We start from the raw sequence: 15,446 nt of genomic DNA, 5'->3' as shown, positions 1-15,446 counted from the left end.
GCCAGTCATTGAATTGTTTCGTCACCTATAAAAATCCTGTAAAACATAAGATATATATAAAAACATTTAAAAATGTTTAATTTAGGCACGTAAACCTAAAATAGGTTCTAACAAGCAAAATAGGTTTTTTAGGCACTATAACACTTCGTCAATTGTTGCGTTTCTTAATGATACGCTGACATGTCTTATTTCTTATTTACTTGCAAAGCAAAAAAAATTGGTTAAAAACCTTAAATCCGACGGCTATTTATAAATTAAAAGAAATATACAGAAGTAATATGGATGATGCATACAGAAGTAACATGGATGATGCATATGATGCATCATTTTAATGAAGAAAGTAATTCTCTTAGAATAAGATAATTTATTAAGTATAGAAAGCATTGCAAATAACTTAAGATAGAGCATAATATATTGTAATAAATTAGCATCTCAATAATATTAAGTTTGTATTCTTTGCAATTTTCTAAATATTCTGTTCCGTCGTGCCAATTGAGAAGGTATTATTATATGCAATCCAACTAGTGCCATCTATTAACCTCTTAGTGTAATAACAAGAAACAATCCAGCGGAATTGGGATAGTTACCGGAAAGAAGGTCTCCGTGAAAGATCGGTATGCATTACGCTACCTAATTTCCATATGAATTATGTATTCATCTATATGCATTCATGTTAGCAGTCAAGGATGCACAACAGTCTGAAGCCGTAAAAAATCTGGTAATTATGCGATATCGCCCGAACACCTCTCACTCGTTTATATCGTTAATTTTAGCATTGATATTTACCTATTCTGCATTGCGGAAGATTCTTTAAGGTGAAGTTATGCCTTTTTCCATAAAATAGTGTCAACTTTTCATATTACGAGTCATTATTTGTCTTCCTTGTTCCGCTTGGGTAACAGACAATATGGCGTGCACTCGTCTTGGATCATCGCGCGTCGTGCTTGTGTCTTGTCGATTTGGAGTGGGTATGCAGTGTTTCAACCTTCTTAGCCGAAAAATACCTACTTTCGTGTTCATTATGTCATCACAAACCATTGACGGATAGCCCCAAAAAACCATTCACGATAGCCCCACAAACCATTGACGGATAGCCCCCAAAATTATTCACGATAGCCCCAGGAACCATTGACGGATAGCCCCAAAAACCATTCACGATAGCCCCACGAACCATTGACTGATAGCCCCAAAAACCATTCACGATAGCCCCACGGACCATTTCCGGCAAGGTTAGGTTAGGTAAGCATAGTTAAAAAAAAATCGTAACAAAAAGGCACGTTTGGAAACACTGGCGAGATCGCGTGACTTTCGACGCTCGCGCCATCTGCAGGTACATAATGGAAACAACGGCATAATGTTGTCGCTTTACAGAAAATGCAAGTTCCTTACATAAAAGTTATTATTTCTTTTTCTGCAGCATTCTATGGTGAAGTTTTAAGTTTATGCGAAAGAAAATACATCGAAGAACTTCGACAATGCTACAGAAACTGATCTCAGTAAGTAGTTTCTCCTGTAAATGTGAAGAAATCCGTTCGGGCGATATCGCATATTTACCAAAAATCTAAGTCGAGACAATTAAAATTATTACCTTATGGGCATTTCACTCCATAAAATATCATATTTCTATGTTGATTTGTTACCGACAGTCACTATAATATCGATATTTTGAAATCAATTATTCGGTTTCCACTGTTACGTAGACATAATAATAATAATAATAATAATAATAATAATAATAATAATAATAATAATAATAATAATAATATCGGCTTTATTGAGAAGGCGTGTTTCGGCCTCGCGGGCCGTTCTTACAACAAACCCAAGACAGTCAGATAAATCAAGAAATATTGCATTATTCCTTCAATTGTCGAAAACAAATATACAGGGTCTACCAGAAGAGATAACTTCTAACTTTAACTTGTATTCGAATTGGACAAAGGCATCTTACACATCGTCATTTGCTGCATGGGCTGGACCCTCCGCTGTGCCTTACATGTAATGTCGTTTCAAATGTTCGGCACATCCTTCCAAAATGTCTCGATTTTAAACATTCCCAGCGATTTACCATCCATGTGGGTAGATGATGAGGGTGTTTTGACTCATGTGTTTAGCTTTGTGAGAAGAGCGGGAGTCTTTCACCCTTTGTGAAAAAGCTTTTCGTACTTCCTTACCTTTTTAATTTGTTGTGTTTGTCCCATGCACGACAACCGGCAGATAGGTTCCCACCATAAGCCTCCTCCCTTGAACCCTCCAAAGGGTGAGTGGGTGGTAGAGTCGAAGAGACAGAGCCCGGTCTGCCGAACCCCAGCCCGTCACATCTCTACCTTGCTGATGTACAGATACTTCACCTGTTGTTGTTTTAGCGCAGAGAGGCAGTTAATCCGTTCTGCGATCTCAGATATCGTAGCCTATATTGAAATACGGGGTTCACTTGACACAAACTTGTTCCCTTCCTAGGTACTGACGACGAGCATAGCGCCACACAGTTTATTTTTTATGTTGTTCAACCAATAGCTGTATTAAAGAAGAGAACGTTAGTTATGATTGACTGATTTGGTTTAATTTCGCATAGATGAGGATAAGTAATAATATAGTGCAATTGATGAACGAACACTCACAAAAAGTCCATGCCCAGGTGTCATAACGCGCTGTGCTAAACATTCCGTCACGGAGGCCGACAAAATGTTAGAGTTTAACACTAACAAGAGTGAACATTAAGCATGCAATAATTATAAAAAAAACATTAAAATACACTCAATTAGGAATTATTACAGATTAATTACATAAAATTTGTACAGTTTTTATGATCTTTAACGAGCAACATATTCTATTCGTCTCATATCATTGAACTCGACTATTTATCACCTTTTTATAATATTTATCTACATATGAAGAATGTTTTTATTATTTTTTAAAAGACAATTTTATTAGTATTATTATTATATCCACCCAGCAATCATAACATCGGTCAAAGGGATCCTAGACATTGTTTTAATAAAATAAAATAATTCTTTAATTTACAATAAGATAGTTTGTTAAGTATAGAAAGCATTGCAAATAACTTAAGATAGAGCATAATATATTGTAATAATTTAGCATCTCAATAATATTTCGTTACACCATTTTTTAAGTTCGTATTCTTTGTAATTTTCTAAATATTTTGTTCCGTCGTGCCAATTGAGAAGGTATTATGATATGCATCAAACCAGTGCCATCTATTGACCTCTTAGTGTAATAACAAGAAACAATCAAGCGGAATTGGGATAGTTACCAGAAAGAAGGTCTCCGTGAAAGATCGGTATGCATTAATCTACCTAATTTCCATATGAATTATGTATTCATGTATATGCATTCATGTTAGCAGTCAAGGATGCATAAAAGTCTGAAGCCGCAAAAAATCTAAAGTTGAGATAATTAAAATTATTACCTTATGGGCATTTCACTCCAAAAAATATCATATTTCTATGTTGATTTGTTACCGACAGTCACTACAATATCGATATTTTGAAATCGATAGATCAAGAAATATTGCATTATTCCTTCAATTGTCGAAAACAAATATACAGGGTCTACCAGAAGCGATAACTTCTAACTTTAACTTGTATTCGAATTGGACAAAGGCATCTTACACATCGTCATTTGCTGCATGGGCTGGACCCTCCGCTGTGCCTTACATGTAATGTCGTTTCAAATGTTCGGCACATCCTTCCAAAATGTCTCGATTTTAAACATTCCCAGCGATTTACCATCCATGTGGGTAGATGATGAGGGTGTTTTGACTCATGTGTTTAGCTTTGTGAGAAGAGCGGGAGTCTTTCACCCTTTGTGAAAAAGCTTTTCGTACTTCCTTACCTTTTTAATTTGTTGTGTTTGTCCCATGCACGACAACCGGCAGATAGGTTCCCACCATAAGCCTCCTCCCTTGAACCCTCCAAAGGGTGAGTGGGTGGTAGAGTCGAAGAGACAGAGCCCGGTCTGCCGAACCCCAGCCCGTCACATCTCTACCTTGCTGATGTACAGATACTTCACCTGTTGTTGTTTTAGCGCAGAGAGGCAGTTAATCCGTTCTGCGATCTCAGATATCGTAGCCTATATTGAAATACGGGGTTCACTTGACACAAACTTGTTCCCTTCCTAGGTACTGACGACGAGCATAGCGCCACACAGTTTATTTTTTATGTTGTTCAACCAATAGCTGTATTAAAGAAGAGAACGTTAGTTATGATTGACTGATTTGGTTTAATTTCGCATAGATGAGGATAAGTAATAATATAGTGCAATTGATGAACGAACACTCACAAAAAGTCCATGCCCAGGTGTCATAACGCGCTGTGCTAAACATTCCGTCACGGAGGCCGACAAAATGTTAGAGTTTAACACTAACAAGAGTGAACATTAAGCATGCAATAATTATAAAAAAAACATTAAAATACACTCAATTAGGAATTATTACAGATTAATTACATAAAATTTGTACAGTTTTTATGATCTTTAACGAGCAACATATTCTATTCGTCTCATATCATTGAACTCGACTATTTATCACCTTTTTATAATATTTATCTACATATGAAGAATGTTTTTATTATTTTTTAAAAGACAATTTTATTAGTATTATTATTATATCCACCCAGCAATCATAACATCGGTCAAAGGGATCCTAGACATTGTTTTAATAAAATAAAATAATTCTTTAATTTACAATAAGATAGTTTGTTAAGTATAGAAAGCATTGCAAATAACTTAAGATAGAGCATAATATATTGTAATAATTTAGCATCTCAATAATATTTCGTTACACCATTTTTTAAGTTCGTATTCTTTGTAATTTTCTAAATATTTTGTTCCGTCGTGCCAATTGAGAAGGTATTATGATATGCATCAAACCAGTGCCATCTATTGACCTCTTAGTGTAATAACAAGAAACAATCAAGCGGAATTGGGATAGTTACCAGAAAGAAGGTCTCCGTGAAAGATCGGTATGCATTAATCTACCTAATTTCCATATGAATTATGTATTCATGTATATGCATTCATGTTAGCAGTCAAGGATGCATAAAAGTCTGAAGCCGCAAAAAATCTAAAGTTGAGATAATTAAAATTATTACCTTATGGGCATTTCACTCCAAAAAATATCATATTTCTATGTTGATTTGTTACCGACAGTCACTACAATATCGATATTTTGAAATCGATAGATCAAGAAATATTGCATTATTCCTTCAATTGTCGAAAACAAATATACAGGGTCTACCAGAAGCGATAACTTCTAACTTTAACTTGTATTCGAATTGGACAAAGGCATCTTACACATCGTCATTTGCTGCATGGGCTGGACCCTCCGCTGTGCCTTACATGTAATGTCGTTTCAAATGTTCGGCACATCCTTCCAAAATGTCTCGATTTTAAACATTCCCAGCGATTTACCATCCATGTGGGTAGATGATGAGGGTGTTTTGACTCATGTGTTTAGCTTTGTGAGAAGAGCGGGAGTCTTTCACCCTTTGTGAAAAAGCTTTTCGTACTTCCTTACCTTTTTAATTTGTTGTGTTTGTCCCATGCACGACAACCGGCAGATAGGTTCCCACCATAAGCCTCCTCCCTTGAACCCTCCAAAGGGTGAGTGGGTGGTAGAGTCGAAGAGACAGAGCCCGGTCTGCCGAACCCCAGCCCGTCACATCTCTACCTTGCTGATGTACAGATACTTCACCTGTTGTTGTTTTAGCGCAGAGAGGCAGTTAATCCGTTCTGCGATCTCAGATATCGTAGCCTATATTGAAATACGGGGTTCACTTGACACAAACTTGTTCCCTTCCTAGGTACTGACGACGAGCATAGCGCCACACAGTTTATTTTTTATGTTGTTCAACCAATAGCTGTATTAAAGAAGAGAACGTTAGTTATGATTGACTGATTTGGTTTAATTTCGCATAGATGAGGATAAGTAATAATATAGTGCAATTGATGAACGAACACTCACAAAAAGTCCATGCCCAGGTGTCATAACGCGCTGTGCTAAACATTCCGTCACGGAGGCCGACAAAATGTTAGAGTTTAACACTAACAAGAGTGAACATTAAGCATGCAATAATTATAAAAAAAACATTAAAATACACTCAATTAGGAATTATTACAGATTAATTACATAAATTTGTACAGTTTTTATGATCTTTAACGAGCAACATATTCTATTCGTCTCATATCATTGAACTCGACTATTTATCACCTTTTTATAATATTTATCTACATATGAAGAATGTTTTTATTATTTTTTAAAAGACAATTTTATTAGTATTATTATTATATCCACCCAGCAATCATAACATCGGTCAAAGGGATCCTAGACATTGTTTTTTAATAAAATAAAATAATTCTTTAATTTACAATAAGATAGTTTGTTAAGTATAGAAAGCATTGCAAATAACTTAAGATAGAGCATAATATATTGTAATAATTTAGCATCTCAATAATATTTCGTTACACCATTTTTTAAGTTCGTATTCTTTGTAATTTTCTAAATATTTTGTTCCGTCGTGCCAATTGAGAAGGTATTATGATATGCATCAAACCAGTGCCATCTATTGACCTCTTAGTGTAATAACAAGAAACAATCAAGCGGAATTGGGATAGTTACCAGAAAGAAGGTCTCCGTGAAAGATCGGTATGCATTAATCTACCTAATTTCCATATGAATTATGTATTCATGTATATGCATTCATGTTAGCAGTCAAGGATGCATAAAAGTCTGAAGCCGCAAAAAATCTAAAGTTGAGATAATTAAAATTATTACCTTATGGGCATTTCACTCCAAAAAATATCATATTTCTATGTTGATTTGTTACCGACAGTCACTACAATATCGATATTTTGAAATCGATAGATCAAGAAATATTGCATTATTCCTTCAATTGTCGAAAACAAATATACAGGGTCTACCAGAAGCGATAACTTCTAACTTTAACTTGTATTCGAATTGGACAAAGGCATCTTACACATCGTCATTTGCTGCATGGGCTGGACCCTCCGCTGTGCCTTACATGTAATGTCGTTTCAAATGTTCGGCACATCCTTCCAAAATGTCTCGATTTTAAACATTCCCAGCGATTTACCATCCATGTGGGTAGATGATGAGGGTGTTTTGACTCATGTGTTTAGCTTTGTGAGAAGAGCGGGAGTCTTTCACCCTTTGTGAAAAAGCTTTTCGTACTTCCTTACCTTTTTAATTTGTTGTGTTTGTCCCATGCACGACAACCGGCAGATAGGTTCCCACCATAAGCCTCCTCCCTTGAACCCTCCAAAGGGTGAGTGGGTGGTAGAGTCGAAGAGACAGAGCCCGGTCTGCCGAACCCCAGCCCGTCACATCTCTACCTTGCTGATGTACAGATACTTCACCTGTTGTTGTTTTAGCGCAGAGAGGCAGTTAATCCGTTCTGCGATCTCAGATATCGTAGCCTATATTGAAATACGGGGTTCACTTGACACAAACTTGTTCCCTTCCTAGGTACTGACGACGAGCATAGCGCCACACAGTTTATTTTTTATGTTGTTCAACCAATAGCTGTATTAAAGAAGAGAACGTTAGTTATGATTGACTGATTTGGTTTAATTTCGCATAGATGAGGATAAGTAATAATATAGTGCAATTGATGAACGAACACTCACAAAAAGTCCATGCCCAGGTGTCATAACGCGCTGTGCTAAACATTCCGTCACGGAGGCCGACAAAATGTTAGAGTTTAACACTAACAAGAGTGAACATTAAGCATGCAATAATTATAAAAAAAACATTAAAATACACTCAATTAGGAATTATTACAGATTAATTACATAAATTTGTACAGTTTTTATGATCTTTAACGAGCAACATATTCTATTCGTCTCATATCATTGAACTCGACTATTTATCACCTTTTTATAATATTTATCTACATATGAAGAATGTTTTTATTATTTTTTAAAAGACAATTTTATTAGTATTATTATTATATCCACCCAGCAATCATAACATCGGTCAAAGGGATCCTAGACATTGTTTTTTAATAAAATAAAATAATTCTTTAATTTACAATAAGATAGTTTGTTAAGTATAGAAAGCATTGCAAATAACTTAAGATAGAGCATAATATATTGTAATAATTTAGCATCTCAATAATATTTCGTTACACCATTTTTTAAGTTCGTATTCTTTGTAATTTTCTAAATATTTTGTTCCGTCGTGCCAATTGAGAAGGTATTATGATATGCATCAAACCAGTGCCATCTATTGACCTCTTAGTGTAATAACAAGAAACAATCAAGCGGAATTGGGATAGTTACCAGAAAGAAGGTCTCCGTGAAAGATCGGTATGCATTAATCTACCTAATTTCCATATGAATTATGTATTCATGTATATGCATTCATGTTAGCAGTCAAGGATGCATAAAAGTCTGAAGCCGCAAAAAATCTAAAGTTGAGATAATTAAAATTATTACCTTATGGGCATTTCACTCCAAAAAATATCATATTTCTATGTTGATTTGTTACCGACAGTCACTACAATATCGATATTTTGAAATCGATAGATCAAGAAATATTGCATTATTCCTTTAATTGTCGAAAACTAATATACAGGGTCTACCAGAAGCGATAACTTGGAACTTTAACTTGTCTTCGAATTGGGCACACTTACAACAAGGGCAGAAGAAATACAAAGGCAAATAAATGTATATTAATAGAATTGAAATGATCAGGTCTAGTTACTTAGCCTAATTCTAGTGTAATATAATTCGTACAATGTAATACAATGTTAAATGCCCTATTAGAACGACAGTAGTGTGAAAGAGGAAGAAAAAAGGGTCGGTTATTTTGAGTTTTGTAAACGATTGCTATCTTTGAAATTCTATAAATCAAGAACTGGTTGTCCCATCGTTATGAAATTTTAGTAGCGTGCAGGCAGAAAGGTTTCAAACACAATTATTAATTTTCAGGATCTCACAATTCCTCAAGAAAACGTTATCTTCAATTTTGCCAAAGAACTACAAGTACTATATTGGTCTTTTTTTGAAGCTCTTTGCATCTGTTTTTAAAATGCATTATCGCCCGACCCTGTGGCCGAGTAGAGTTCCGCGGAAGTGCCCGTGCGAGCAACATCGCCGTGCCTCTGCTCGTGAACCGGTGAGTCATCGGGACTCTGGCGTGCTAGACGACGCGAAACGCGTAAATTTTCAAGTCACGTAAAGTTGTTAAATTGAAGGAAAATGGAAATCCGTCGTGTAAATACGCTAAAGTTATGGTTTTCAAGTGTGAAGAAGTGCCCATCATCGCTGATGCTTCATCGTTGGATACGGGATACTCTTGCATTGACTGAAGACCAGGTATTAAGTATTGAACTGGACCAATACCGTAAGTGCGTATATATTAAGCTAGTGACGCGTCTATTAGGCGAACAGTTAATGAATAAATTTGAAGGGAAGTTAGTGTATTGTGATGAGGATGATGAACATGAAATTAGATTAGATTGGGCTGATAGGACAACTACACTAGTGAGACTACATGTTATACCAATGGAAATAACCGATAGTCATATCCGTACAGTGCTTGCGCAGTATGGTGAAATTAAGACCCCTCCGGTGGACGAGCGATATTCGGATGAGCATATTTATAAAACTCGTACAGGCATTAAGGTGGTGAGAATGGTTCTGAATAAGCCAATCCCGTCCTATGTATCAATACAGGGCATGCAATATTGGGTAACATATTATGGACAGAAACCTACCTGTAAAATATGTGAAGACACTCAACACACAGCACGGTTTTGTCCACACCGACGTGGTGCTATGGGTGAGCGAGTGATGCAAGATAATACTGGAGCATGTGCTACTCCTGTAGATATCCAGCCTAAGCAGTCATATGCAGCAAAGGTACATAGACCACCTAGCCAACGTTCAGCGCACGAGACGGATATAAAGGCTGACACACAATTTACAGTGTTGCCAATTCCAATGCAGTTGCACGAAAAAAGTGTGAACAATGAACGCGATAAAAATCTGCAAATAGAGCCGAAAAAAGCTGATGTTTTAGAACACAAAATGGACCCTACGAAGGAAACACCTCTACCTGCGTCTATCCACAGCACATCGTGGGCGGAAGAGGTGGCATCTTTAGACAACCTCCACAGTGACGTACGGGATAACGTGTTGGTGACTGACAGTCTGGCAACAACTGATCAAGCGATGCGCGAGTCTGACACTACGAGTAATCTTCAAATGGAGACTGACATGTACGAAGCAGGAGGATCCCATACACTGGAAGATCAACAAAACAAGGTTCAGCTTGGTGAAACCACAACAGGAACTAAGGACAATGCCAAAAGAAAATCAAATGTGAAGAGACTCCAGGAACAGAAGCAGTTGAAGAAGAAAAAAGTACAACAAAATGTGGCACCTGACCCCCACCACAAGAAGAACGTGAAGCAGCAGGCAATAGCCCCCTCCCCAGTGCGTATAACGAGATCCCAAAGTGTGACAAATTTGGCCCCGAGTGTTGATTTACAACCTGTGATCGGATCCAAATTCAGTGTTTCCCCTAGTGTGTCTAGTGAATGTGTGGGTGCAAGTAAAAATGAAAGTCAGAAATAGCATGTGTAAAATGAGTAAAGGTATATGATGCTTGGTCACGTGTTTACACGAGGTACCGTGCACATATGCAAGGTTTACGTTTCGTGTGCATGGAAGTGAGTGGAAAAACAGTGTACGAATGTTAGTGTCCCCTGGGCAAAATGTATAATTCACAGTGTTGGGTAATCCTAGTTCTTAAATTTCTGTTAGTTGTATATATGATGACTACTCTCCGTTTAGCTACGATCAATGTTAACAAAATGCGATCTTTCACTAAACAGGAGGCGCTAGGAGATTTTTTCCTACAATCATCTTTAGACATAGCACTTCTTCAAGAATGTGGAATAACAGCATTTAACCTCCCCCCAAACATATTAGTCTATAATAATGCGACCTTTCAAGCGACGGGAACAGCCCTGTTAGTACGTAACACCGTTCCGATTACAAATGTGATGTGCCATCCCAATGGTAGAATTATCTCAGCAAAAATAGCTAATGTTTGGGTATATAATTTATATGCACCTTCAGGGACACAATTTAGGAAACAGAGGGATGCGTTTTTTGCGACGGATGTCGCTACTGAAATGCAGGGTACAAGAGAACATATAATTTGCGCGGGCGATTTCAATTGTGTCCTGCATCCGCAGGACCAAAGACCTGGCTTTAATACCTCCAATTCTTTGCAAAAATTAGTAAATGGGTTTAATTTTACAGATGTATGGAATGACAAATATTTTGGACAGAAAGGGTACACGTACATTCGTAATAATTGTGCTTCCCGTTTAGATCGATTTTATGTAACACCACATTTACGCCAACAAATCAAGTCGCTTAGTATAACACCCACCTGTTTTTCAGACCACAGTGCCGTAATCATGGCGATAAATGTGGATATACCAATAGTACCGAGAGGGTATGGCTACTGGAAATTAAATGCTTCTATCCTTACAGATGCAAATTTCCAACAAGCCTTTCAGGACCAATGGAATGTATGGGAAGCACACCGTACCAGACAAAGTGATATAATTCGCTGGTGGGATGAAATTCTTAAACCGGGCATAAAACGGTTTTGTCTTAGTTATTGTAAGGAACGTTCTAGTGACTGGAATAATAAATATAATTTTTATTACCGTGTGCTGCGTGAACTTATTCATGAAGCCACTGAAGGGAAACAAGTGCAAACAGAGGTAAAACGTGTACAAGCTGTACTGCTCAGGATGACAGCTGAAAGACGACAAGGTGTAAAAATTCGCAGCAGACTCCCCCACTTTGATAAAGAGGAGGTTGCATCTATAAGCCATGTGCTGCAAGAAAGACACAATGCGAAAAGACAATTTATTAGCGAAATAAACGACAATTCTGAAATTAAAATAACAACAGCCCCGGAAATACGTAACAGATTTTACAACTATTTTGAGAATCAATTTTCCCAACCAATAACACATAATGTAGATTTGACGAATAAATTGGAATCCTTGTCCGAGGTCCTTGACGATGAGGAACGTGAGCAATTAAATAACGACTACACAAGCGAAGAAGTATTCCGTGCGGTTAAGTCAGGGAAGCCGTTTTCTGCACCTGGTCTGGATGGGATACCAAACAAACTCTACCAAACATTTTGGACGTTGATGGGAAAAACACTAACTGAATGGATAAATGCAGTGTTCCGAAGGTATAAAATGGGAAAATCCTCGAATACTGGGATTATAGTTTTAATACCAAAATGTGTGAAACCCACTGAAGTTGGTCAATATAGACCCATTACCCTCTTATGTACTGATTATAAAATATTCTCTCGCTGTATGCTAGGCAGACTTATGCCTTATGTAGAAAAACTAGTTGGAGATACACAATATGTTTTTGGTATGAACAAGAAAATTACAAATGTCTTACAAACGCTTCGTGAAGTGCTTACTTGTTATAGAGTCAATAGCAATAACCATGATAATGCTATATTAGCAATAGATTTTCAACGAGCATTTGACTCGGTACACCATGATTACATATTTAATGTGCTTCAAAAGTACGGTATACGTGGACATTTTTTGTCAGCATTTAAAAGCCTTTATAGTAACGCAACATCCAAAATACAAATGAATGGATTTATGACAAGAGAACTTCCTATTCACCAGGGAGTAAGACAAGGTGACCCATTATCGATGATAGCTTTCTGTATCTCATTGAGACCTCTCCTTTCTGCATTAGAAAAGCAAGTACAAGGCATCACCATACAATCTATAAACACCAAGGTGTTGGCCTATGCTGATGATGTCAATGTATTAATAAATACGCAGACTGATGTTGCTGCAACGTCTAAAGTATTACAGGAATTTGGTCCCCTTTCGGGGCTCACAGTAAATCAGAAAAAATCAACTCTTATGCATTTAAACCCGAATATAACTTACCCTCAGAGTGGATAATTTCATGTTGTTCCATCGATAAAAATACTTGGAATAATATTCGCGCGCTCCCTTCAAGAAATGATCCAGTTAAACTATGACAGACTGATAAATGGTGTTAAAGCAGTTCTACAAATGAATAAATTTCGAATACTTAGTATACAGTCAAGAGTGACGTTTGTACAGGTGTACGCTCTCTCCAAGGTGTGGTATGTAGCAAAAATCCTCCCGTTGAGGCAACTGGATATTTTTAAGCTCAAGAGTGCTGTGAACTGGTTTGTCTGGAACGGTCAAATCTTGAGGGTAAATCACGCAACGCTTTGTTTACCCTATGCAGAAGGGGGAATGAACCTTGTAAACGTGGAATATAAAAGCCAGGCTCTACGTATACAAGCTGATGTAACGACACTGATTCAACACCCAAACAGCCTCACTAGTAAAGTTCTGAGACACGCCTTGGACAACATTCAATTGGAGGCCCCCATTGATGTTACAAGACTTCCAGACAGATTATGGTATTTTAAGAATACAATAGTGGATATCAGTTACGCTTTAATACAATCTCCAATCCTTCCAACGCAAGAGACGTCAAAAATATATAGAAGACTGTGTTCACTATCACAAAAACAGTGTAAAATTGTAGATCGGAATCCAAGAGTCAATTGGCGGGAAGTATGGAATAATATACAGGCCCGCCACCTTACGTTAAGAGTCAGATCAGCTTGGTATATAATTGTACACCAAATATTCATTACTGGAGTTAAACTTTATGATATAAAATTAGTAAATACTCCAATATGTGCTACATGTAATGTACAAGATAATTTAGTGCATAAGCTTAGTGAATGTCAAATAATCCAAAAATCATGGTTATATATCAAAAAACTTGTGAGTACAATTTGTCGTACATCAGAACGTAACATTTCAGTAGATATTCTTTTGTATCCTTCCTTTGCATATTATCCAAGAACAAAACGCCACAGTGTACAATGGCTCTTAGGCCAATATGCCCTTTTTGTATCCATATATAGGCAACAAGATTTTCACATCCAATTTATCAATCACCTGCACCAGGAATACCAAATGATCCCTCGTTGTAAAAGAGATATGTTATATGCAAATTTCCTAAATGTAATGTTAACTTTATAATGACAAAAATGTAAACATGTACAATAATATGTAATAGTTTAAAAAAAAAAAAAAAAAAAAAAAAAAGTGGTTAGCACATCGCGCTGCGACGCCAAGGGTCCCGGGTTCGAATCCCGGTCGGGCTTGGTTGTTTGTGAATGTCCATTCATCAATTTCATCATTTCATCACTCATCCCCATCTTCGCAAATTAGCCAAGAGGCACAAAACGCGAAGTAAAATAAACTAAATCAATCAATCAAATTAAAATGCATTATCATTTTCAATTCACATTGCGAAACCGATTTTATACAGATTTTTATTCAGCGGAGTAAAGCTGTACGTGGAACATGGCAACACTACCAACAGTGACTCCCAGTGCCCGCCAGCAGAGTTCGAGGTTCAATGGTGTGCCCTGATTTTTCTCTAGAAAATGCCCCATGTTAAACCCATACAGAAATTTTCCGCTATATTAAAACAAAGAAATCACATTCTTACCAGAAATTCACTCGCGGAACACGGTAAGTGATAAACTCACTGCATCGTCAAGGAAGGTAATACATATTTTTTCTATCGGCCAAGGTTTTAGAGTTGCTTCGAGTTTCCAATCTAATCACTTTCCATTGCAGTTGCTGCAGTGCCTCTGGAGAAGTACAAAATGTACCAATGTCAATTTATCTGCATTAATTGAGGAACATGTTCAAATGATTCCGACGCACGTGGGCATTATATAACAACGCAGTGGCGGCGATTAGAGGAGAGGCGAGGGAGGCAGTTGCCCCTGAATTTTCGCCACTTTTGCCCCCGCAGTATGCTAAACCTTATCTACAAAGTGAAATATACTGTCTTTGGCACCTTCCCCCCCCCCCCGGTTTTGGAACCCAATCGCCGTCACTGTAACAATATGTATGATTAAGGTAATTGCAACACGAGTTCAGTGTACAGTGAAATACACTAAAAGAGTTTCAATTCAATGTTGCTCATGAAATTGGGCGAACATATTTTTTTTAAGTTGCTATGGTGTCTGACTGGCTCACGGGAGACCCTGATTCCATTCCCAAGGTGGATAATTGCAGGGGGATTTTTTTCCAGAAATGGAGCGGCTCTGGGGTTCGCCCAGGCTATAAGAAACGAGTACCTGGGGGTCAGATCATGGTACTGGTCACATCACCTTCATAAATGACCGTGATTGTGGATGTGTGGGCACTGCCGCCAACCCCCTACATATGCCTTCACGGGAAGTTGCAATGTGCCGGGGTAGTTTTATCTATTTTAAAATATATATTGAAGGGTACATGGTTATTGCAAGGACGTATGAACTTCAA

Source organism: Lepisma saccharinum, chromosome 18, assembly GCF_977018435.1.
Source record: "Lepisma saccharinum chromosome 18, izLepSacc3.1, whole genome shotgun sequence".
Lineage (NCBI taxonomy): Eukaryota > Metazoa > Arthropoda > Insecta > Zygentoma > Lepismatidae > Lepisma > Lepisma saccharinum.
Note: the sequence above shows the minus strand (reverse complement) of the source record.